Source organism: Geotrypetes seraphini, chromosome 9 (assembly GCF_902459505.1).
Source record: "Geotrypetes seraphini chromosome 9, aGeoSer1.1, whole genome shotgun sequence".
Lineage (NCBI taxonomy): Eukaryota > Metazoa > Chordata > Amphibia > Gymnophiona > Dermophiidae > Geotrypetes > Geotrypetes seraphini.
Genome location: NC_047092.1, coordinates 54,531,337 through 54,556,536, shown reverse-complemented (window position 1 = coordinate 54,556,536; position 25,200 = coordinate 54,531,337). Strand labels below are relative to the sequence as shown.

The 25,200-nt window shown below is 46.8% G+C and overlaps 1 protein-coding gene across 26 annotated transcripts in view; it reads left to right on the top strand.

Annotated features, from left to right (window-relative positions):
• FOXP2 (forkhead box P2) overlaps positions 1 to 25,200 on the top strand; it is a 979,918-nt gene that overhangs the window by 277,722 nt on the left and 676,996 nt on the right. Inside the window, exon 2 of one of the 26 annotated variants that reach the window (XM_033957737.1) lies at positions 8,290 to 8,343. The exons of the other annotated variants lie outside the window; for them this stretch is intronic. The gene's annotated coding sequence lies outside the window, so the exon portion shown is untranslated. The remainder of the gene's footprint in view (positions 1 to 8,289; positions 8,344 to 25,200) is intronic. 26 annotated transcript variants of the gene reach the window in all.

The window sequence follows — 25,200 nt, the reverse complement described above, 5'->3', positions numbered from 1 at the left end:
GGGGCATAGATTTCCTTAGACCATTGGGTACTAGAAATCATTTGGGAGGGGTACTAGCTAGAGATCTTTCAGCCCTTCCTGGACCTCTTCGTGAATTCGCTAGCAGAATAGCTGGAAAAGAGCATCCAGAGTACTGATAGTCCCTGAATTATAAATGTCTTGACTTATCTAGAACTCATACTTACAATCGTTACCTTCTCCCATTCTCTGTCCTGCATCTCCATTCCTCCCCATCCTGCAGCCTTCACAAAGTGGTGATGGTTGGCTGGCTGGCCGGAGCAATACTGCAAACAGGAAGCCCAAGGTTGGCTCCATTAGGTCCTTTCTTTTGCAGCTTCTGCTTCCTATGATGTCACTTCCTTTAGGCAGACACTGCAAAGGAAAGGACCCAATAGGGTGACCTTCACTCTTGGCGAAGAACTGAAGGCTCTAAAAGGTATCGTATGGATAGAGGAATGGAGTTGAGAGAGATTTGTTTGCCTGGAGAAGAGGGAAGGAAAAGATTTGGGGTGGGGTGTAGTTGTTATGCCCATATATTTTAGTCCCAGACGAGCCTAGAGTGCCAAGCTATCCTCTTGCTCCATAGATCTCATGCAGTCTTCCTAAAAGTAAGACCCAGAACCAGAGAAGCCATTGTGACTGGAGCCTGAAGAAAGCCCATGATTTTTGGCTGGCTCAAATTCAGAGGGGAAAATGCCTGAGCTTTCTGTTCTCTCTTTTGTGAGGTACATCCAAATGAGAAACCAAGGGACAAAACATTCTGGTAAATATGTAGCTCTTCTGTGTGCCTCCATCTTGCGCTCCCTCTAAAAAATGTTTTTTCTACTTGCATCTACTGCAAAGATAAAAGCCATTTTTTTCTCTGAATAGCTTCCAATCATTGTTCCATGCTATGTTTGTTCCAATTTGGGGGTATTTTAAAGCTGTATATACTGTGATCCCAGGCCAGCCTAAAATTGGGTGTTTAGCTACATTCTAGCTCCATGGGTTGGAAATGCCATGATGAAGTAATCTGCCTCAGATATAAACAGACTAAGCTCTCCGGTGACTGGAAAATACCTACAGTACCTGAAAATATATACAGATTCTCACATGTTCTGAGTTACATATAAATCTGACTTATAAACTGCGTTAAAAATGTAACTTGTTCTTAACCTGGGAACTTCCTGTACAAGCAACAGTAACGAGGCTCAGAGATCTCAGTGCCATATAAGCTATACCAGATAAAGAATTGGACTTGGGCAGATTCTCGGTATACTTTATTGTGCCCAAAAGAGTCTCTCAAGACTGGAGACTGATCCTGGACCTTGAGTCTGTCAATGCTGCTCTCCATTTCCACATGGAAATGGTCCAGTCAATCATTGCCTCGGTGACACCGGAGGATTTTCTTGCCTCATCTATCTATCTATCTATATATATAAAATCGGATGTATGTATTTATGTTCCAGCATAAATCCGAAACACATGGACAGATTTCAACCAAACTTGGTATACATATCAATTACTATCTGGGAAAAAATACTGTGGGGGTGGAAAGGGAGTGACATGTAAAGAATCATCGAAAAAGACAGATATTGCTTCGGCCAGTTGTGTGAAGCTTGGGGAATGATGTCACACTGGGCTGTGCTGTCATTGATGTAACAATGCCTCCAAGGAAACGTAAGAGTCAGCAGCGTGAGGCCAAACTACAGGATATGAAAGAGAGTGCATAACTGAAATGCATGGAGACATTTCAACCAAACTTGGTATACATATCACTTACTATCGGGGAGAAAATACTGTGGGGTGTGGGAAGGGAGTAAAATACTGTGAGGGTGGGAAGGGGGTGGCTTCAAGGAAGAAAAAGAGATACAGGAGCTAACACTGACCTTCAGATATTTACACACAGTGCCATAGAGAGGGCCATTCTTGCTGCTGAGATCGGGATATCTGTGTAACGCCGAGTGATCAGCTAGATAGATATAACAAAGGCTTATCTTTATATTCCCATTTTCCTGGCCCACATGAAATTCTTGAGATTCCAATTATTTGCTCTCCTGCTTGGGCTGGTGACAGAACCACACACCTTTGCCAAGGTAATGGTCATGGTGGTAGGGTACCTCTGCAAAGCAGGGATACAGGTGCATCCTTATTTAGATGATTGGTTGATAAGAGCACTGTCTCATGCCAAAGGGCTCACAATGGGAGCTAAGCTGGGTGATAAATTTCAAGAAGAATCACTTCGTCTCAACTCAGTCCCTGAAATACTTGGAGGCCTATTTGAGACAAGGTGAAACAGAATGTTCCTGCCAGAAGTGTGCAGAGCGAAGCTCAGGCAACAGATTTTGGAGATGCGGGTCATGTTGACTTTGATGGCATGGCTGTATCTTCAGCTACTGGGTTCCATGATGGTAATAATAGTGGTGGCGCTCTGGGCGATAGCACATTTATGACCTCTCTAGGAGGTGTTGCTCTCCCCGTGCTCCCCGCATACATATGTCCTGGATCTCCCTCTGCTTTGGATATGCACATTCCTGCACTGCTTGTCCTGGTAGTTGAAGCCACAGTCCATGTCCTGGGATGTATTGTACATCTGCGTATTCCCCTTGGTGATCTAGACGACAGATGCCAACCTGTATGGCTGGGGAGCTCATTACAAAAGGTGCCTGCTGCAGGGCTGATGGTCACCCTTGCAGAGGAGTTAGTTTGTAAATCACTTAGTATTGAGAGCGATACACTTAGCCCTTTGAGCCTTCTAGAGCATCCTAAAAGACAAGGTGATCTGGGTTTTCTCAGACAATGCCACAGCGGTAGCTTATGTCAGTCAACAGGGAGGCACCACGATTGCACTGTTGAGATTGGAAACTCAACTGCTGTTTCAGTGGGCAGAGACTCATCTATTAGCTCTCTCAGCAGTGGCTCATGTAACAGATGTGGACAATGTACAAGTAGAATTTCTAAGTTGACAGACCAAATTGGCTCCTGGCAAATGATCTCTTATCTCAGCAGGCCTTCTACAACATAGTATAGCCGTAGAGGATCCAGACCACTATTGTCTTATGGCATAGCTCTTGAGTGCACTGAGTTAGTGCACAAAGGCTATTCTGACATAGTCATAGCCACTCTTCTGAATGTGAAGAAGCAGTCTATTGTAGCAGCTTATACAAAAGCCTGTGAATGTTTCCAGAGCTGGTGTGGTCAGACATATGCAGACCCATGTGAGGCCCCAATTTAATTGGTGTTGGCTTTTCTTCAGGAAGGTGTCTTAGAAGGCTTTGCAGCTTGCGGATCTCTCCTACTCCTACTCCATGTTGGCTTCACATCCAGACGTGTCCAGCTTTTTAAAGTGAGCCAATATGCCTTTGCCTGCTGGTGTGTCAACCTTTTCTGACATGGAATCTTAATTTGGTCATAAGAGTGCTCGTTAGAGCTCCGTATGAACCCCTGGAAGAGGTGTCTCTGATGGACTTGATAGTCAAAACCATGTTTTTAGTAGCGGTGGTCTCAGCTAGAAGGGTGTCAGAGTTACAAGCTCTGTTCTGCAGGAAGCCTTTTCTCAGAATTTTGGATGCTGATGTTTCGCTAATAACAGTTCTTTCCTTTTTACAAAAGATAGTTTTGAGTTTTCACTAAAACCAGGAAGTGCATTTCCCAGCCTTTTTGCCCACTGGAGCAAGGAAGGAGGACAAAGATAGATTCGGATGGCGATTTCTTCAGCTTATATTAGTAGCAGAAACCAATTTCCCATGACCTTGAAAACACACTTCTCAAGGGGCATAGCGTCGTCCTGGACAGAGGCAAGATCAGTGTTGCTCAAAGAAATGTGTAGGGTGGCCACATAGTCCAGCCTTCATACTTTCACCAAATTTTATAGGGTTGATGTTGCAGCCAGAATGGATTCAGAGTTTGGTTCTGCTGTACTTGCAGCAGACTTACCTACCGCATCCTAAGATTCAGGGACTGCTCTGGTACATCATGTTGGTCATGGCTGATATTCCTGTTGCACTAGAAAGGAATGTTATGTACTTACAGTATCTTGGTAATCTTTCTAGTAGTTAGGAATATCATTCTTAATGCTCACCCTGTTAGTCGGTTAGCCTGCTTTCTATCTCAGTGGAGTATTGAGGTCATTTTGATGTATCCTGTCTCAAACATGCCTATATGGCCAGATGTCTTATTTTCCTCCACTGTCTAACACAGAAGAGATTTAATGCCTAAAGAATAACAATTTTAAGTGTTAAATTCTAAAACTGTTGATGCAGGTTGCACAGAAGTATGTGGCCTGTTTGTTTTCACCTTGTTATGCATTACAATGAGTAACGTGTTTATATTTGTTAGTGGTTTTTTTGTGCAGGACAGATTTGTGTTGTGCCAGGGAGAATCCCCTTGTTCCCTCTCTCTTTTGCACATATTTTAGGGCTGACTAGTGGCTTTGATACAGACTAAGGAGATCCAGTATAGCCTAGAGTGAGAGGACCTATGAATAAACATGGGCACCTATTTTATCAAATAACAGAACTGCCTTAAAAGATTGCTTCTATGACAGCTTGTTCACAAAGGAGCTGTTTACTAAAGGACATTAAGCCCTAATATTTGTTTACTACATGAAAAAAGGCTTACTGTAAAACATGTTAAAGCATTTTGTAATAATTTGCCAGTTTGCACACGCTAATCACACATTTATTTAAAAAGAAATGTTTTGGGGAGGGTACATGGGAGTATTATTCAACTGGCATATTTGCATTTTCTCATGCTAACTGAATTAAACAAGTTAAATAAAAGCCAGTAAGTGCTCCCAATAGACTTCTGTTTTTTTGTTGTGTTTTTTTTTTTTTTTTGGGGGGGGGAAATCCCATCTACTATTGGAAAAATTAGAGTGAGACCTGCAGAAAACAAATGTTTAAAAAGCCCTTAACTGCTTCATTAAATCTGGGCTTAATGTGTGTGAAACTCCCCTATTTAAAAAGCATTAAGCCTAGACTTTATCATGTTTTCGTAAAAGGGCCTCAAAATTAGTTCTGCTCTGATGCAAGAATGACTTTTCTTCCTAAGTAATTTTGAGCACCTATTTCTGCTCAAATTATTTCTGCTATTTTTTAAAGGCAATAAACAACAACCCAGGGTTACAAACCTACCCCTTTAGTATCAATTGACTCCTAAAGGAGTAATATTCAAGCACAGGAAATATGTTTTAGATAGCTAGATTGAGTGCAGTAGGCAAGTACAAATTCATGAATCTAACTTTGGTACCAAAGATAAAAATTGTAAAGCACTCTGGAAAAATATCAAGGGGTAAATATTCAGCCAGCAACAGTCAGCAATTATTTATCTCTGAATATTTAAATTGTATATCTCTGAATATTCAATTTTGGGCTATGTCCAGGCACCAGCATTGAACATATGGGTGTGTGTTACAGGCCAGCACTTATCCAGGTAAAGGCCAATATTCAACTCTTAATAGGATAACTGGACAAATATAGCACTGCTTTTTATATGGTCCTGTTTGTCTGGTTCAGAGTTGAATTAGAGAGTGACTGAAACGGGGGGCTTTTGTTTCCAGCCAACACTGAATTTGTGGCTGCAATTTGCTGCTTAGTTTTGACTGGAACTGAACACCATAGCCCTGCCCCACTGCCACAAGCACATCTCCCCAGGTCAGCCCTCCCAACTGACAAAAACCTGTCCTCCCAGGTAGCCCACTAATTCCACACTTCTTCCACTCCTCAACTGTAGACCCTCCCCGTCTACTTTCTAAAAGCCCTGGTGGTCTAGAGGCCTCTTCAGAGCAGGAAAAATCTCAAATTGTTCATGCCCTCTGCATAGTGAAAATGGCAGCCATAACTTCCTGCGTCAGCCTCATAAGACTGCCACAGATCATCACAACTGCAATTTTGTGATTTGAATCAGCATGGGTAGGAGCAATCTCCAGTTTCTGCTCATGCCATTTCCAAACTCCAAATGGTGGATGTAACCTCCTATGGCCTTCTTGTCAGGCTCATACTTAAGTAACAAAAAAAGGGACAAACAATTCCACCAAACTATCATCAAAAGATAATCATTAAAAAGTGGAGTGGGTATATATTCGTTTTCAAATTATCAAAATATCAGGTTGCTTTATGGGATAAGGAGCTGAAACCCGTATTACTGATTTCTGTATCCTATTTACACTTTAGAAAACAACTTAAGACTTACTTATTTTTTAGATTCTTGGGGTCTTAGTTTCTTCTCATATTTTGTGTATTTTTTAATTAATCTTGTGTAAAACTGCATAGAACCTAAAGGTAATGCGGTCTAGAAGTGAATTTTCATGCTATAAGTACTTTAAATGCACAAAATGTGCTGGCAAGAAAGTCTCTCAAAAATACTTATTGAATAAATTGGGAGGGGATGTGTGTGTGTGTGGAAGGACCTCGGACTCCCCTTTATGATTAACAATAGAGCAGCCAATGCTGTTCTATTTAATGGTTATCTTGTCCATCATCGGTCCACCACCCCCCTCCATCAAACTTATCAGGTATGCAATGAATCTCAGTTTTCAAAATAAATCAAAAAAGGAACTTAGCTCTTGAATCATTCACTGATCTTGAAGGGCCCTGTGATTGATTCAAGAGCTAAGTTCCTTTTTTGATTTATTTTGAAAATTGAGATTCATTGCATACCTGATACATTTGATGGAGGGGTTGGTGGATAGAACAGCATTGGCTGCTCTATTGTGAATCATAAAGGGAAGTCTGAGGTCATTCCACCCCCCACCCCCCATTTATTCATTAAGTATTTTTGAGAGACTTTCTTGACAGCACATTTTGTGAGTTTGAAGTACTTATGAAGTTAATTTAAATTAGATATTTTGATAATTTGAAAACAAATATATACCTGCTCCACTTTTTGATGATTACTTCTTGTCAGGCTGCCATAGTAAATTGCAGCTGCCATTTTCACTATAAAGCAGATGGGAGCAGGAATAACTTGGAATGGCTCCTGCTCTGAAGAACGCTTTTAGAAGGTAGGCCTAGGGAGGGCATACAGTAAGGGGTGGGGAGAGGGCATAGTTGGTGGATGGTCCAAAAGGATGCTTTTTTTTTGGGGGGGGGGGCAGGGGGGCTGGCCCTGGTTTGTGATAGTGATGGGGAGGCTGACCCGGACTTGTGGAATCAGCACAATTTTGGGATAGGGCTGGGAGGGAGAGGTTTGGTTTCAGCCAAAAACATACACTGGCATTTTTGGCCAAAATCTGAACCTAGATTTTGGTCTGGTTTTGTGCTGAAACCAAAATTCAGTCATCCTGTAGGCTGAATATGAACATTTAATTGGATATATGCAAACTCTACTCTCAGACCATTTACAAAATATCTGATTTTTATTTTCCTGGTTAAAGGGGTTATTCAATAACACAGTCTGATAAGTGCCACTCAATATCCCCATTTAGGTAGCTGAGTGCTATGTATGAGGGGCCACTGAATACTTCTTAGCCCAACCATCAAAGTTTCAAGTTTCTTTATTTTTGATATAACATTTATCAGTCAGATATCTAAATGGTTTACAATAAAAGTTATGGTGATTTCCGAGATCTATACACTTTGTCCAGAAATTTTCCACCTAATGGAATGAAAAAAGTGTAAAATCACTGGACTATAAGGGCTCCTTTTATCTAGCAGTTTAACGTGCATTATAGCACGCGTTAAACCGCTGGTCGTGCTAGCTGCTAACGCCTGGCATGAGCAGGCAGTAGTTTTTTGGCCAGCGCAGGGGTTAGCGCGTGATTAAAAGTCGTGCGCGCTAACCCCGCTAGCGCGGCTTGATAAAAGGAGCCCTAAGTGTATAACCCTCGATGGAGACTGCCCCAACTTTGTTGGTGGGGCTGAGAGTTTTTCAACAGCCCCTCATAACCTGCTAGGAGCCTCTTCAACCCAGTTAAATGATTTTGACTGTTGACCCCCAAATATATCATGCTAGCTAATGTGATTTCATGGAGACATTATGTCATTCAAAAATGATCATGTTGTTTAATAAGGTGGCAAAAGTGGTAGATCAGGAAAGTATGGTAGATATTGCCTATATGAGCTGCAGCAAACACTGTGAACATTGTTTCTTAGAGAAGATGAGTAAGCAAGTTGGAGAGTTTGGTAGCAATCCTGAAGGAGGTAAAATGGATAAGGATCTGGTTGAATGGCAGGACACAGAGTATTGATAATATTAAAAAATATATTCTACTATGATGAAGACAGAGTTTGATAGTGGGGCCATTTCTTTTCAATATCTTTTCTAGCAACATTGCTGAGAAACCTGAGGGAAAAATATGCTTCTTTGCAGGTAATACAAAAATCTGAAATGGAACAGACACACTGGAAGGGATGAAACAAAAAGGTAAAGTGAAAAACAAAATGTGGAGAATGTTAAAGGACGTGAAAAAAAAAGCTTCATTACTTAAAAGTGCAAAATTATGCATTGTGGTTACAATAATCTTCCATATAGGAAGACTGGAAGCTGTTGAGAAATAATGATTACAGATAGCTTTTCCCAGCTGCTTTTTTACATTGCCTGGCTACCTTGAAGTATGCCTGATTTTATGAGCATCGCTCCTAAAGAAAAAAACAAAAACCACTCTATATACAAAAATAGATTGGATAGGGGAATAAAATATATGTATATATCAGCAAAAATTAACACATATGTATGTGTGAAAAAGAAGACCATCAGTGTAGAGTTCTCAGTTATCACAACAATACTCTAGAGAAAGAGTCTACTAGTTGATATTCAGCCAGCGGTGGTCAGCTTCCCAACCCCTTTGCTGTCTAGGTTGATGGTTCCCCCCGGGCCTACCTGGTAGTCCTTTTTGTCCTAGTGGAGTCAGTGGGGACAAGGGCAAAACCTCCAAATTCTTGCCCCTTTTGGCTGCTGTCTGAAAATGGCTTACATAACATCAGTAGGCATGAAGGACAGGATCAAGGAGGCTTTACGCTTGTCCCCGTTGACTCCAATAAGACCACCAGAGCTATCGGGTGGATTTAGGACAGCTTTTGAGCTGTCCTAAGTTTGCCTGCTCAGCTTTGTGGGTGCATGCACTTATTTTTGTCGACACCTGCATAACCCCTGGCTCCTCCCCAGCATCATCCCCTGTACTGCCCATGAAATGCCCACTTTATCTTTTGCTGGTCATAGGTAATGTTTAGCAGCACTGCCTGTTTGAGTACTTCTGAATATCAGAGGCTAAGGGGCAATAGGTAATTTAAGCAGACAAGAACCTCTTCTGCCCACTTAAATTACTTTGAATATTAGAGAGCTAGATTATATTGAATGTCACACAGGTAACTTTTCCAGTGAGGCTCACTGAAATATAATTGATCTTTCCGTTAAATCAATCTATCTTAAATTCAATGGAGATTTATTTTAGTTTAATTAAACAATGTTCACCATTATACTGTCATCCCTGTGTCTGTAATTTTCAAAATAAATTATTAAAGACACTCTTTAAAAAAATATATACCATATTTTTTTTTTTGCTCTATAAGACGCATCTAATCATAAGATGCACTCATCTGTACAGGAGGAAAAACCAAGAAAAAAAAATTTGGTTCAGAATTTTTTTTTCATGGTTTTTCCTCCTCTACACGTAGGTGCATCTGGTGCAGGGAATCCCGCAGCCTGAAGAAGCAGCCCGAAGAAGCAGCCTGCAGCCCCCTGCCCCCCCCAGTACATTTTTATTAACAGGCAGTGGTCCAGCGCAGTATCCTGCTGGACAGCTGCCTTTCAGTTGCAGAGCGGCGAACAATGCAGGAACGTGACCTTTACGCTTCGTGCCTGGTCCCACGCCACTCTGTGATTGGCTGCATCTTATGGAGCGAAAAATATGGTATATATAAAAATTATATATATATCATGGTGCCGGTACAAAAAAAAAATCTCAGATGAAAGCTCATGATAAAAATTCAATCCAGCATATATATTCCTCAAAGTTATAACAGAATCAAATGAGTCATCATATTTGAACTTGACTTGGACTCCTATAGCTGGTTCTTGAAGAAGGTCAACAAAACAGGTTATCTGTCAAACCCTTGGCGACACTGGATCTCAAGATGACTACTCATTTGTGATATTTGTCAGTACTTGGTGGATTACATATGTTGGACTGTTTTTGAGTATTGACACCATTACATATGTTTTTTTATCCCAGGACAAGCGGGCAGCATATTCTCACATGTGGGGTGATGTCATCCACAGAGCCCCGGTACAGACACTTGAAAAGTGCATTGCCACTTAAAAATTTTAGAAAGTTCACAATAACCCATACTGCTACTAAGTGGCGTACTAAGGGGTGGGCGGTCCACCCCGGGTGCAAGCCCTGAGGGGGTGCTCCGGCATCCGTTCCCCTCCCCAACGTCTGGTTCTTCCTCTCTGGCCTCCCCGCACCATTTAGAGTAGCGAAGCAGCCTGCAGCAAGATCGCGAAGTCAGCGATCTTGCGCTGCTTCATGCTATCCTCTGCCGCAGCCCCGCCCCCTCCACTGACTTCAGAGGAGGGGGGCGGGTCCGCAGCGGAGGACAGTACAAGCAGCTCAAGATCGCTGACATCGCAATCTTGCTGCAGGCTGCTTCCCTATTCTAAATGGTGCGGGGAGGCCAGAGGGGAAGAACCGGATGTCGGGGTGGGTGGGGGGGGTGAGCGGTCCTTCGGGGTGGGGTGGGCAGGCAGGCCTTCATTGGGAGATGCAGGCCTTAAAGGGGGGGCAAGCCTTCATGGGGGGAGACAGGCTTTCGGGGGGGACAGGCAGGCAGGACTTCAAGGGGGGGGACAGGCAGGCAGGCCTTTAAGAGGGTAGGACAGGCCTTCAAGGGGGGGACAGGCCTTCAAGGGGGTGCAGGCTTTCAAGGGGGGACAGGCCTTCAAGGGGGTGCAGGCCTTCGGGGGGTGCAGGCCTTCAAGGGGGGACAGGCCTTCAGGGGTGAGATGCAGGCCTTAAAGGGGGGGACAAGCCTTCATGGAGGGAGACAGGCTTTCGGAGGGGACAGGCAGGCAGGCCTTTAAGGGGGGGACAGGCCTACAAGGGGGTGGGACAGGCCTTTAAGGGGGGTCAGGTCTACAAAGGGGTGGGACAGGCCTTCAAGGGGGGACAGGCCTTCAGGGGTGAAATGCAGACCTTTAAGGGGGGGACAGGCCTTTGAGGAGGACCCTGGTGTAGAAGTACACAGAGGGAAGGAGGTGTTCAAACAGACGTGCATATGCCAGACTTTGGGGGGGAAGAAATAATTGGTCTGAAAATAGAGGAGAGGGAGAAAGATGATGGACCATGGGATTTAGGGAGGGAAGGAACAGAAAGGGAGAAAAATTGGACACAAGGGATGGTGTAGAGGAGGGATAGAGATACTGGATAGGAGGGTAATTGGGAAAAGAAAGGGAGAGATGGTGGGCCCTGGGGTGGTGGGGAAGGAGGGAGGAGATGCCGGATGAAAGGGTAGTTAAGAAAAGGTGGATCTGTGGAGGGAGATGAAAAAAAAGGAAAGATACCAGACTTCCTGGGGAGGGAAGGGAAATGGAAAGGGAGGACAGAGATGGCAGATGGATGGTTAGCATGAAGAAAGGAGACCCAGGCAAGCAAGTTATCAGAAGACAAACAGAGCCTGGGACCAACAAGATTTGAAAAATAACCAGACAACAAAAGGTAGAAAAATTAATTTTATTTTCTGTTTTGTGATTACAATATGTCAGATTTGAAATGTGTATCCTGCCAGAGCTGGTGTTAGACCGCAAACGTGAGCTAGGATTTAACAGAGAGAGGAAAAGTCCTTTTTGTTTCTTTATTTTATTTACACCACAGTGCCAGTGTGGTTAGGAGAAGCCAAAGGGGGTGAAAAAGCTATAAAACCCACCAGGATTTTTGAAAAAAATCACCCAACTGGGCAGGAAAATCGAATCGAAAAACCAATTAAATAGGCTGAATCAAAATTTTTCTTCCTGAATCGGGCAGTTTGTGATACTGTCTCAGACTTTAGGACCTGGAATTGGGGAGAGATAGCATCCTCAGTACTTTATAATGCAAGTGAAACGAGGATTTGATCAGACTTTTGAAGGGTCTGCAAAAGAAAAATATTATATAGGCCAGGGACATGAGATAGCAGGAAATGGGAACTTTTCTTCCTTCTATTTTTGTGAATGGAAAGGCTGAGGATGTCAGAGAGTTCAGTTAAAATATGTGCTTTATAAAAAATATAATAATGTGTTTTATAAAGTTTATAAGCATTGCTGGCCTACCCGGTGAGGTGTTCCTAGTGGTGGTGGTGGCAGTGTGTCACTGTGTTGAGAGGAAGAGGTGGTCTGGGAAATTCTCCTGAGCAAACTCTGGACCCATTTCCACCCCCCAGTTAGTCCAATCCACTCAACTGGTTCACACACTGAGTGGGTCTTTGGGTGTTGTTTTGGGATCTCTTCCAGTGGTTTATCAGTATCTCCTTCTGGTCCAAGGAAGGAAACTTTGTTATCCTTAGCATTGACCTACAGAATATGTTTATAACAGCGCTGCTTGTGTGGCATTAGGCTATGTAGTGATCGAAAGAAAAAAACAGACCTTTGCACATTTTTGCACTATATGAGTGGGTCTTTGGGTATTGTGCCTAGGTAGTTGTTTTGGGATCTTTTCCAGTGGTTTGTCAGTATCTCCTTGTGGTCCAAGGAAGGAAACTTTGTTAGGAGTGTGTGGCGCAGTGGTTGAATCTACAGCCTCAGTTACCTGGGGTTGTGGATTCAAACCCCGCGCTGCTCCTTGTGACCCTGGGCAAGTCACTCAGTCCTCCATAGCCCCAGGTACGTTAAATAGATTGTGAGCTCACCGGGACAGATAGGAAAAATGCTTGAGTACCTGATTGTAAAAACCGCTAAAGATAACCTTGATAGGTGGTATATAAAATCCTAATAAACTTGAAACTTAACCTTAGCATTGACCTTTTGTAACAGTGCTGCTTGTGTGGCATTAGACTATGTAGTGATCGAAAGAAAAAAACCAGACCTTTGCACATTTTTGCACTATAGGTGGGTGTATGAGGAGATTCACATTTCCTGCACAGCTAAGTCAGTGTGAAGTTCCCTTGTGCTGTATTTGACATCTAGCACGGTTTCTGTTTGGAAGGAAAGATCTAAGCTTAAAAATGAAATGGCCAGAAGTTATGGTTAAAGCAGATAGCTTAGCTGGTTTTAAGAAAAATTTGGACAAATTCCTGGAGGAAAAGTCCATAGTATGTTATTAAGACATGGGGAAGTGTCTGCTTGCCCTGGATCGGTAGCATGGAATGTTGCTACTTTTTGGGTTTTGACCAGGTACTAGTGACCTGGATTGGCTACCATGAGAATGGGCTACTGGGCATGATGGACCATTGGTCTGACCCAGTTAGGCCATTCTTATGTTATGTTCTCATCTGTAGGGGCCTTTGTTTTCACTTCTTATTTTAATGTATTTTTTTTTTCTGGGAACTTATCAGTGTTTTTTAGAATGGGAACAAAAATGGAAGAGAATTAATGTGTGTGGAATGGGGGGGGTTACTAATTTCTTCAGCAAAATAATTAAATCCTCCTCAACCAGACATAGGAGAACTCACACACCATTCACACACCCTCATAGAAACGTAGAAAAAAGCAGCAGAAAAGGGCAATAGCCCACCAAGTCTGCCCATTCCAAGTATCCTCTCCCCTGAATTTACTCCCTTAAAGATCCCACGAGAGTATCCCATTTTCTCTTAAAATCCGTCACGCTGCTGGCCTTTATCACCTGGAGTGGGAGTCTGTTCCAATGATCCACTACTCTTTCGGTGAAGAAGTACTTCCTGGAGTCGCCATGAAACTTCCCTCCCCTGATTTTCAGCGGATGCCCTCTGGTGGTCGAGGGTCCCATGAGCCAGAAGATATCATCTTCTGACTCGATGCGTCCCGTGATGTACTTATATGTTTCAATCATATCTCCCCGTTCTCTTATTTCCTCAAGTGAGTACAGCCGCAATTTTTTAAATCTTTCTTCATACGTGAGATCCTTGAGCCCCAAGACCATCCTGGTGGCTGTTCGCTGAACCGCCTCGATCCTCAGCACGTCCTTTCGGTCTCCAAAACTGAACACAGTACTCCAAGTGAGGCCTCACCATGGCTCTGTACAACGGCATCATAACTTCAGGTCTCCTGCTGACGAAACCTCTGCGGATACACCCCATCATTTGTCTTGCCCTGGAGGAAGCCTTCTCCACTTGATTGGCAACCTTCATGTCCTCACTAATGATCACCCCTAGGTCGCGTTCCGCCATGGTCCTAACCAAGGTCTCACCATTTAGTACATAAGTTCTACGCGGGTTTCTCTTACCCAGGTGCATTATCTTGCATAGCTGGCTGCCAAGTAGTTGACCATTGTTTCAGCAACAGTAGGTCATGTGTCATATTATCAGGTAATAAGCTTTTGCCTACCATGTTGCAAAGTTTGGCGTTGTCGACGAACAGTGATACCCTTCCTCTAAGTCCTTGCGTCATATCTCTTATGAATAAGTTAAATAGAATCGGGCCCAGGACCGAGCCCTGCAGCACTCCACTGATCACGTCCGATGCTTCGGATGGGGTACCGTTCACCACCACCTTCTGAAGTCTACCTCTCAGCCAATCCCCAACCCATGTAGTTAGAGTGTCTCCTAATCCTATCGATTTCAGCTTGTTCAGTAATCTTCGATGAGGGACGCTATCAAATGCTTTACTGAAGTCCAAATATACCACGTCCAGTGACTCTCCGGCGTCCAGTTGTCCCAGTCGAAAAAGCTAATCAGATTAGATTGGCAGGATCTACCCTGGGTGAACCCGTGTTGGTGTGGATCACACAGTTTTTCTTCGTCTAGGATTGTGTCAAGATTCTGTTTGATCAGTGTTTCCCTGAGTTTACACACTATAGACGTGAGACTCACTGGTCTGTAGTTTGCTGTCTCTGTCCTGCAGCCCTTTTTGTGGAGTGGGATTACGTTGGCGGTTTTCCAGTCCAAGGGGACCCTTCCTGTGCTTAGGGAAAGATTGAAAAGAACAGATAATGGTTCTGCCAGGACTTCCCTTAACTCCCTGAGCATTCTGGGGTGTAGGTTATCCGGTCCCATGGCTTTGTTTACTTTGAGTCTTGATAGTTCGTCATAGATGCTACTGGGCGTAAATTCGAAATCTTGAAACGGGTCTTTCTGGTTATCTCCCGTCTGCAGCTGTGGACCAGCTCCCGGCGCTTCGCGGGTGAACACTGAACAGAAGTATTTGTTTAGTAGTTCTGCCTTCTTAGAATCTGATTCCGCAAAGTTACCGTCCGATTGCTTCAGGCGTACTATCCCATCTTTGTTTCTTTTCCTGTCACTAATATAGCTGAAGAAAGATTTATCCCCTTTCTTAATTTTCCGTGCTAGCTCTTCCTCCATTCGGAGTTTGGCTTCTCTGACTGCTGTTTTGACAGCTTTAGATCTGTCTAGATAGTCCTCTTTCGCCCCCTCTCTGCCTAAATGTTTGTAGGTGATAAATGCGTCTTTTTTCTGTTTAACTAGGTCTGAAATTTCTTTACTGAACCATTGGGGTCTTTTGTTTCTCCTGCGTTTACTTACTGTCTTTATGTATCGGTCTGTTGCTTTGTGTAGGATGGACTTCAGAGACGACCACATATCCTCCACATTGTCAGATATTGCTTGTTTATGTAGCTCCTGATGGACAAAATCTCCCATGCGGTTGAAGTCTGTGCCTCTAAAGTTGAGAACCCTTATTGCTGTGTTTGTCTTAGGGAAACCTTTCTTGAGGTTGAGCCATACCATATTATGGTCGCTGGAGGCCAGTGTGTCTCCTACTGAGACTTCCGTGACGCTATCTCCGTTGGTGAGAACTAGGTCTAGTAACGCCTGGTCCCTGGTGGGCTCCAATACCAATTGCTTGAGACGTGCACCCTTTATGGAGGTTAATATTCTTTTGCTGCTACCCGTAGTCGTGGAGAGTGTGTTCCAATCTGCATCTGGCATGTTGAAGTCTCCTAGCATTACTGTGTCCCCACGCAGTGTGATGTTCTCTATGTCCTCGATTAATTCCATGTCTTTGTCCTCCTGTTGCCTGGGAGGTCTATATATTACCCCAAGGTATAGGCATTTTTCATTCCCTCTGGCCAGGTTCACCCAGAGGGATTCCCCGGTGTATCTAACATCTGTGATTCTGGTGGTTTTGATGCTTTCCTTAGTGTATAGCGCTACTCCTCCTCCCAATTTACCCTCTCGGTCACAACGAAGTAGGTTGTACCCTGGTATAACCATATCCCACCCATGCGATCAGTGAACCAGGTTTCGGATATCGCTATCACATCAAGATCGGCGTTTGTTATCTCAGTCTCTAATGCTAGAATTTTATTGCCCAAGCTGTGTGCATTAACATACATAGCCCTCCATATCTGTGAAGAGATTCCTTTACGAGCTAGTGTGGCTCCTAAATTATCAGTGATATTTCTCCCTGAATTATTGTGGATATCATTGGTATTTACCTTAGACTTGGTAGTGTGAGTGCGACTTGCCTCCTCAGGGTGGTTTCTTACTGCTCTGGGATATAAGTATGTACCCTCCCCCAACTTACCTAGTTTAAAGCCCTATGGAGTAGGCGGGCCTATCGATGTCCAAATATGTTTCTACCTCTTCTGGTTAGGTGGAGTCCATCTGGTCCTTGTAGTCCCTGGAGCGTCTCGCTGTGGTTTAGGAATCCAAAGTTCATTTCTATGCACCATTCTCGGAGCCATTTGTTAGTCCGTTGAATACGCTCTTCTCTAGCTCTGCCTTTGTTTCTTACTGGAAGAATTGATGAAAAGACCACCTGTGCTCCTATCTGCTTCAACTTCTTTCCCAGCGCTCCAAAATCTCTGTGGATGTTCTCTGTGGCATTCCTAGCAGTGTCGTTTGTGCCTACATGGATGAGAAACATGGGAAAATGATCATTAGGTTTTAGAATTTTGTCTAGGCTAGTGGTAATATCCTGGATCCTGGCTCCAGGGAGACAGCAGACCTCTCTTGACTGCAAATTAGGCCTGCAAATTGGTCCCTCGGTGCCCCTTAGCATGGAGTCACCAATGACTGCCACTCTTCGTTCCTTCCGAGGGGGCCGGTCTGTGTGCTCTGGATTTGACGTTGTGAGCTGGGTATCCTCATGAGTCCCTTCTGCTATTTCCTTGGTGGTTCCATCCTGTAAGATCTGAAATCTATTTCTGAGAGTTAGCTGTGGTATTGATGAACGGCTATCCTGTTGAAGAGAAAAAGAAGAAGAGAGTGAGAATGAGGTGGGTTTACTTCGCTTGCCCGTAGAGGATGTTTCTAGTTGCCAGGGGCCATCATTTCCAATCATCTCCTTTACTCCAATTGTTGTGTTTAGTGCTGTAGGTTTGGGCGTGTCGAGGATGGACCTGTCGTGGGTTCTCTGTGTGATGTGTGACAGTTCCAGGATGGCGTCGTCGATGAAGGCCTCATCATCCCTGATGCTCCTCAGGCGCTTTACCTCCTCCCTGAGGCTCAGTAGTTCCTGCAAGATATCCTTGCCTAAGTTTCCTAGCTCCTCTGTCTGTGTAGAGACTGTAGTGCACTTTGGGAGGGGGGGGGGGGGAAGGTCTCGGTCTGCACCAAAAACATCAAAAGAAAAAAACTGTTCGACAACCTCCTAGCCATTCGAGCTGCAACACTCAACCCCCAAGTCTACAACCTATTGACCTCGACCACAGACTACAAAACCTTCCAAAAAGAAATAAAAACCCTTCTATTCAAAAAACACATAAAACCGAACTAACACAATCAGAACTGTCCCAAGCATCACCTGCAACTACTCCATATGTACTTCTCATGTCATGACAATTCAGACATAATTTATGTTACGTTATGTTTGGAATAATGGTTACATATATGAGGTTCAATAAAATAATATTTTCACTCCCTGTTTCTATTCTGACCATTTATACCGTAACATAGTAACATAGTAGATGACGGCAGATAAAGACCCTTATCCCAGGACAAGCAGGCATGATATTCTCACATGTGGGTGACGTCATCTACGGAGCCCCAGCGCGGACAGCTTTTCAAGCAAACTTGCTAGAAGTTTCAAGTTTGCACACTGCACCACGCATGTGCATGCCTTCTCGCCCACTAGAGGGCGCATCCCACCTCGTGGTCCTCAGTTCAATTTTTTCCGCGGAGCCAGAAAGCCCTGTGGATCTGAGCTCCAGTTGTATTGCCTTCTAGCTGCCACGTTTCGTTGTTTTCTTTAATTTTTTGATCGATTCGCGGTGCTGCTTTCTTTTTCCTTTCGTTAAAAAAAAATATATATATATATTTTATTTTTCGTTAGGCTCCGGGGGCTCCCGGCAGCCGTGGCCGCGGGACGTCGGTCGTTCCCGGCCTTCTTTTTCGTTGATGTCCCGTCCTGTTACGGGATTTAAGAAGTGCAGCCGGTGTGAGAGGTTACTTTCCATCACTGACCCTCACCGGTGGTGCATTGTCTGTCTTGGGCCGGATCATCCGACAGCTTCCTGTGATCGCTGTGCGACTTTTCAAAACAGAGCCCTCCGTCGCCGTAAGGCCAGAATGGCGGAATTGTTCGCCGTCGACGCGCCGCCCAAGGCCTCGACGTCGGCCTCGGCCTCGGCCCCGGCCTTGACCTCGGCCTCGGCGTCCTCGGGGGCCTCGGCTTCGCCTCGGCCCTCGTCTTCGAAGGCGTCTTCAGGAAAACCAGCTTCGGGTAAGTCCTCTGTTCCATCCCCTTCAGCAAAGAAGCCGTCCTCTACTCCGGCTAAGGCGGGTGGGTCGACCCCGGCCCCGCCTCGGACCTCGACTTCGCACACCCCGAGGGAATACTCGAGACCGAGGTCGCCCTCCAGGGAGTGTGCTCCGGACTCGGAACTCCCCACCTTCGTGGGGATTCCGGCCTTCCAGGACCTCCTTCGAGCCCTGATTTCATCGGAGCTGTCGGGAGCCCTGGAAGTGTTGCAGCGGGCTGCGGTTCCGGCGCCCTCGACCTCGGCCGGGGCGCCCCCGGCCTCGGAGGCTCCGGCCTCGGCTCCCTCGACCTCGGGAGCCCCGGCCTCGGTGACCTCGGTCTCGGGTACTGTGGCCCCCTTAACCTCGGTCCCGGCCCTGCCCTCGACCTCGACCTCGGGGGGGCCACCTGAGCGGACTGTGAGGCCCAAGGAAAAGTTGCGCAGAGTGCGCCGTATTTCCTCCTCCTCCTCGGGGTCTTCTCGGGACGCCTCGCCCTCGACGCGACCTCGGACGGGGCGCCGATCGAGGAAGTCTAAGCGGCCGCGGGGCTCGCCTCGGAGGCACGATCGTTCCTCGCCGCTCGGGGGCGAGGCGCTGCAGGTGTCGGAGTTACGCCTCGACAATCCGAGGCTCCTCCGTTCACCTCATGGGAAGTCTTCCCGTGCCGCCTCGCCGAGGAAGTGGGAGAGTGTCCCCCGGACCCCGGGGTCCTCACCCAAGGTTTCTGCGAGGTGGAGAATTTCTCCTTCCCCCTCGAGGGCCTTGGAGAGGGGATCCTGGGACTCGGGGTCAATAAGGGATCCTCATTATTCCCATGAGGCCTCTCCCCTCTCCTCGGTGGGGAGGTCGAGAACCCCGTCTCCCCCGGCCAGGCCGTCCTCTTTTACATCCTTTGTTCAGGACATGGCCCGAGCCCTGGGGTTAGACCTGATGGTCGGTTCTCAATATTCCAAAGAATTTTTGGAGGAGCAGGACCTTCCAACTCCTCCAAGAGAGGTGCCTAGGCTCCCCCTCAACAGAGTCCTTCTACAGACCTGGTTGAAGAACTTGTCGAACCCTCTTACAGTCACGTCTGTGCCTTCAAAAATGGAAGCGAAGTATAGGACGGTGCCCCCTAAGGGGTTCGAAAAGGCGCAGCTCTCCCACCAGTCTCTTCTGGTGGAGTCTGCCCTTAAAAAATCACAGCCCTCACGGGTTCATGCGGCGGTTCCACCCGGCAGGGAAGGGCGGACCCTAGACAAGTTTGGCCGTCGCCTCTATTCAAATTCCCTGATGGCCACCAGGGTTCTAAATTATGCCTTCACCTTTTCCTCCTATTTGCGTGGCATGGTGAAGGACCTTCCTCAATATCGAGACTCCTTACCGGACTCCCAAAGGGCAGGATTCGATAAGTTTATGTCCAACCTGTCTCAATTGCGGTTGTACCTATTTCATGCGGTGTACGACGCATTTGAGTTGGTTTCGAGGGTGTCGGCCTTCGCAGTGGCCATGCGCCGCCTGGCCTGGCTTCGCACCCTCGACATGGACCCAAACCTGCAGGAACGTCTTGCAGACTTGCCTTGTGTGGGGTCCGAGTTATTTGACGAGTCCTTAGATGCGGCGACCAAGCGGTTGTCTGAGCAGGAGCGCTCGTTAGCATCCCTGGTCCGCCCCAAACCTAGGCCCCCGCCGCAGAAACCTTTCCGTCCTCCGCCGCGCCGATATCCTCAGAAGTCGACCCCGGCTTTTTCGAGGCCACCTCCGAGGCGTCCGTCTCAGAGAGGCAGAGGGGGACAAACCCAAGCCCCGGCGCAGGGTCCTTCTAAGCCTGCGCCTTCCTTTTGACGGGCTGAGCGGACGGGGCGGGTTCCCCTCCGCGAAATCACAGGAATCCCTTCCTATCGGGGGGCGTCTTCAGTTCTTCCGGGAGGCATGGACCGAGATAACCTCAGACGCTTGGGTGCTCCGGATCGTCTCCGAGGGCTACTCGCTCAACTTTGTGTCCTCGCCACCGGACCATCCCCCCAGTCTAGCCTCTTGCAACCAATCGCAGCTACCGACCCTTCTGGCCGAGGCCAGGTCCCTATTGGTGCTTCGGGCGGTCGAACCGGTCCCCAAGGACCAGCGGGGTACGGGGTTTTACTCCCGTTACTTTTTGGTCCCAAAAAAGACCGGGGACCTGCGCCCCATACTGGACCTCAGGAAGCTCAACAAATTCCTGGTCCGGGAGAAGTTTCGAATGCTGTCTCTCCCGGTTTTATATCCCCTCTTGGAGGAAGGGGACTGGATGTGCTCCCTCGACTTGAAGGAAGCATATACCCATGTTCCGGTGCACCCCGCCTTCCGAAGATTTTTACGATTCCAGGTGGGGGACCTACACCTCCAGTACAGGGTTCTACCCTTCGGCCTGGCCGCGTCCCCACGAGTCTTCACGAAGTGCATGGTGGTGGTTGCGGCAGCCCTGAGGTCTCGTGGGCTTCATGTGTTCCCTTACCTGGACGATTGGCTCATCAAAGCCCCGACCAGGGAGGGGGTTATCTCAGCGACCCGACAGTCTATTGCCTTCCTGCAAAGCCTCGGGTTCGAGATAAACTTTCCAAAATCTCAGTTGAGCCCGGCTCAGTCTCTTCAATTTATAGGTGCGGTGCTGGACACGGTGCGCCTGCGCTCCTACCTCCCGCCCCAACGGTTGGAAGCCTTGGTGCGGATGGGCCGTCAGGTCTCTCAACTGTCGGTGGTGTCGGCCCAGCGCATGATGATGCTGCTCGGTCATATGGCATCGACGGTTCACGTCACTCCGTTTGCAAGGCTGCATCTGAGGATTCCTCAGTGGACCCTCGCTTCCCAGTGGCGTCAGGAGTACGATCCGGTGTCTCGCCTCATTTCGGTGACTCCGCTTTTGCGGAAATCGCTGCGTTGGTGGACAGACTCTTCAAATCTGTCCATGGGTCTACTGTTTCTCACCCCTCCTTTTCGCAAGGTTCTGACCACAGACTCCTCGGAGTACGCGTGGGGAGCCCACCTCGACGGTCTTCGCACGCAGGGCCTGTGGTCTGCCGAGGACCGTTGGTGTCACATCAACGTGCTAGAGCTTCGGGCCATCTTTCTAGCACTTCGAGCTTTCGTTCACATATTGCAGAATCAGGTTGTCCTCGTCCGCACGGACAATCAAGTGGCAATGTACTATGTGAACAAGCAGGGTGGAACGGGGTCTTGGCCCCTCTGCTCGGAGGCTCTTCGCCTCTGGGAGTGGGCGGTCTCCCGGAACATCTTCCTTCGGGCGGTCTACATCCAAGGAGAACTGAATTGTCTGGCAGACAAACTCAGTCGACTTCTGCAACCGCACGAGTGGACTCTACACTCCGCAGTTCTGCGCGAGGTTTTCGATCGCTGGGGAACGCCACAGGTGGATCTGTTTGCCTCTCCGGAGACCCACAAACTGCCCCTGTATTGTTCTCGGATGTACTCGCGGGACCGTCTGGAGGCCGATGCCTTTCTTCTCGATTGGGAGGGGAGGTTCCTGTATGCGTTCCCTCCCTTTCCTCTGATCATGCGAACGTTAGTACATCTCAAATCGTCCACGGCCACGATGATTCTCATTGCACCTCGGTGGCCGCGTCAGCACTGGTTCTCCCTGCTGCTTCAGCTCAGTGCCAGGGAGCCTCTTCTTCTGCCTGTGTTTCCTTCTCTGCTGTCTCAGAGTCAAGGATCCATGTTACATCCCAATCTGCAGTCATTGCACCTGACAGCTTGGTTTCTTGCTCCCTAACTCCTCCGGATCTGTCTCAATCGGTGAGGGAGGTATTGGAAGCCTCACGCAAGATTTCGACGAGGCTTTGTTATTCGCAGAAATGGACCAGGTTTTCCACCTGGTGTTCGTCTTTTCTCCTGGATCCGGTATCGGTTCCGGTATCCTCGGTTTTGGACTATTTATTCCATCTGTCGCACTCTGGCCTGAAAACCACTTCGGTGCGTGTTCATCTTAGTGCTATTTCTGCTTTCCACCAACATCTGGATGGACGCCCTCTGTCGCTCCATCCTTTGGTAACACGCTTCATGAAAGGGTTACTCAGGGTTTGTCCCCCTCTTAAGCCTCCTTCTGTCGTGTGGAATTTGAATGTGGTTTTAGCTCAACTGATGAAACCCCCTTTTGAGCCACTCAACGAGTCCCTCTTGAAATTTCTGACTTGGAAGGTGGTGTTTCTGATTGCCCTCACCTCCGCTAGGCGGATTGGGGAGTTGCAAGCCTTGGTTGCGGACCCTCCTTTCACTGTCTTCCATCATGACAAGGTGGTTCTCCGCACCCATCCTAAGTTTGTACCTAAAGTTGTTTCTGATTTCCACCTCAATCAGTCCATTGTCCTTCCTGTGTTCTTTCCTAAGCCCCACTCCCATCCTGGCGAGACGGCGCTTCACACGCTTGACTGTAAGAGGGCGTTGGCATATTACCTTCAACGCACCAGGTCTCATCGGAAGGTTCCTCAATTGTTTTTGTCCTTCGATCCCAATCGATTAGGGCATCCAGTTTCCAAGCGCACTCTGTCTAACTGGTTGGCTGCTTGCATTTCCTTTTGCTATGCTCAGGCTGGACTTCCGCCCCCGGGTCGAGTCACGGGGCATAAGGTCCGAGCGATGGCAGCTTCGATAGCCTTCCTCCGATCCACTCCTATGGAGGACATATGTAAAGCTGCCACTTGGTCTTCGGTTCATACGTTCACCTCTCATTACTGTCTGGACACTTTATCCAGGAGTGACGGCCGGTTTGGCCAGTCAGTTTTGCAAAATCTGTTTTCCTAAATGGCCATCCTCCCACCTGCCCTTTTTTTTTTGGTTGGCTTGGAGGTCACCCACATGTGAGAATATCATGCCTGCTTGTCCTGGGATAAAGCACAGTTACTTACCGTAACAGGTGTTATCCAGGGACAGCAGGCATATATTCTCACAACCCGCCCGCCTCCCCGGGGATGGCTTCTTTGCTAGTTATGGAACTGAGGACCACGAGGTGGGATGCGCCCTCTAGTGGGCGAGAAGGCATGCACATGCGTGGTGCAGTGTGCAAACTTGAAACTTCTAGCAAGTTTGCTTGAAAAGCTGTCCGCGCTGGGGCTCCGTAGATGACGTCACCCACATGTGAGAATATATGCCTGCTGTCCCTGGATAACACCTGTTACGGTAAGTAACTGTGCTGAATGGTCCATCCAGTCTGCCCAACCTGATTCAATTAAAATTTTTTATTTTTTATTTTTTTAATTTTTTCTTCTTAGCTATTTCTGGGCAAGAATCCAAAGCTTTACCCAGTACTGTGCTTGGGTTCCAACTGCCAAAATCTTTGTTAAGACTTACTCCAGCCCATCTACACCCTCCTAGCCATTGAAGCCCTCCCCTGCCCATCCTCCACCAAACGGCCATACACAGACACAGACCGCACAAGTCTGCCCAGTACTGGCCTAGTTCAATATTAATATTATTTTCTGATTCTAAATCTGTGTTCATCCCACGCTTCTTTGAACTCAGTCACAGTTTTACTCTCGACCACCTCTCTCGGGAGCGCATTCCAGGCATCCACTACCCTCTCCGTAAAGTAGAATTTCCTGAATCTACCACCCCTCAACCTCAAATTATGTCCTCTGGTTTTACCATTTTCCTTTCTCTGGAAAATATTTTGTTCTACGTTAATACCCTTCAAGTATTTGAACGTCTGAATCATATCTCCCCTGTCTCTCCTTTCCTCTAGGATATACATATTCAGGGCTTCCAGTCTCTCCTCATATGTCTTCTGGCGCAAGCCTCCTATCATTTTCGTCTCCCTCCTCTGGACCGCCTCAAGTCTTCTTACGTCTTTCGCCAGATACGGTCTCCAAAACTGAACACAATACTCCATGTGGGGCCTCACCAATGACCTGTACAGGGGCATCAACACCTTCTTCCTTCTATTGACTACGCCTCTCTTTAAACAGCCCAGCATCCTTCTGGCAGCAGCCACTGCCTTGTCACACTGTTTTTTCGCCTTTAGATCTTCGGACACTATAACCCCAAGGTCCCTCTCCCCATCCGTGCATATCAGCTTCTCTCCTCCCAGCATATTACAAAAAATATTTTTTACATGGGGGGTGGGTGGGGGGTGTTAAAAAATGATGGGCCCCGGGTGCCACATACCCTAGGTACGCCACTGACTGCGCATGCATGAGTGCCTTCTCACCCGACGTAGGCAAGCAGCTCCTCAGTTCTTAGATTCCTCGGAGCTAAGAAGTTGTGTTTTTGAACTTTGCTTTTCCACTCGTGTATTTTTAGTAGTATTTTTTATATTCCCATTATATACTTGTTTTATTTACGTATATTAAAAAAAAAAATCAAAAAATAAATTAACAGTTGAGGTTATTTTTTTCCTCACATAAAAACATAAGAATTGCCACTGCTGGGTCAGACCAGTGGTCTATCGTTCCCAGCAGTCCACTCACGTGGCGGCCCTTAGGTCAAAGACCAGTGTCCTATT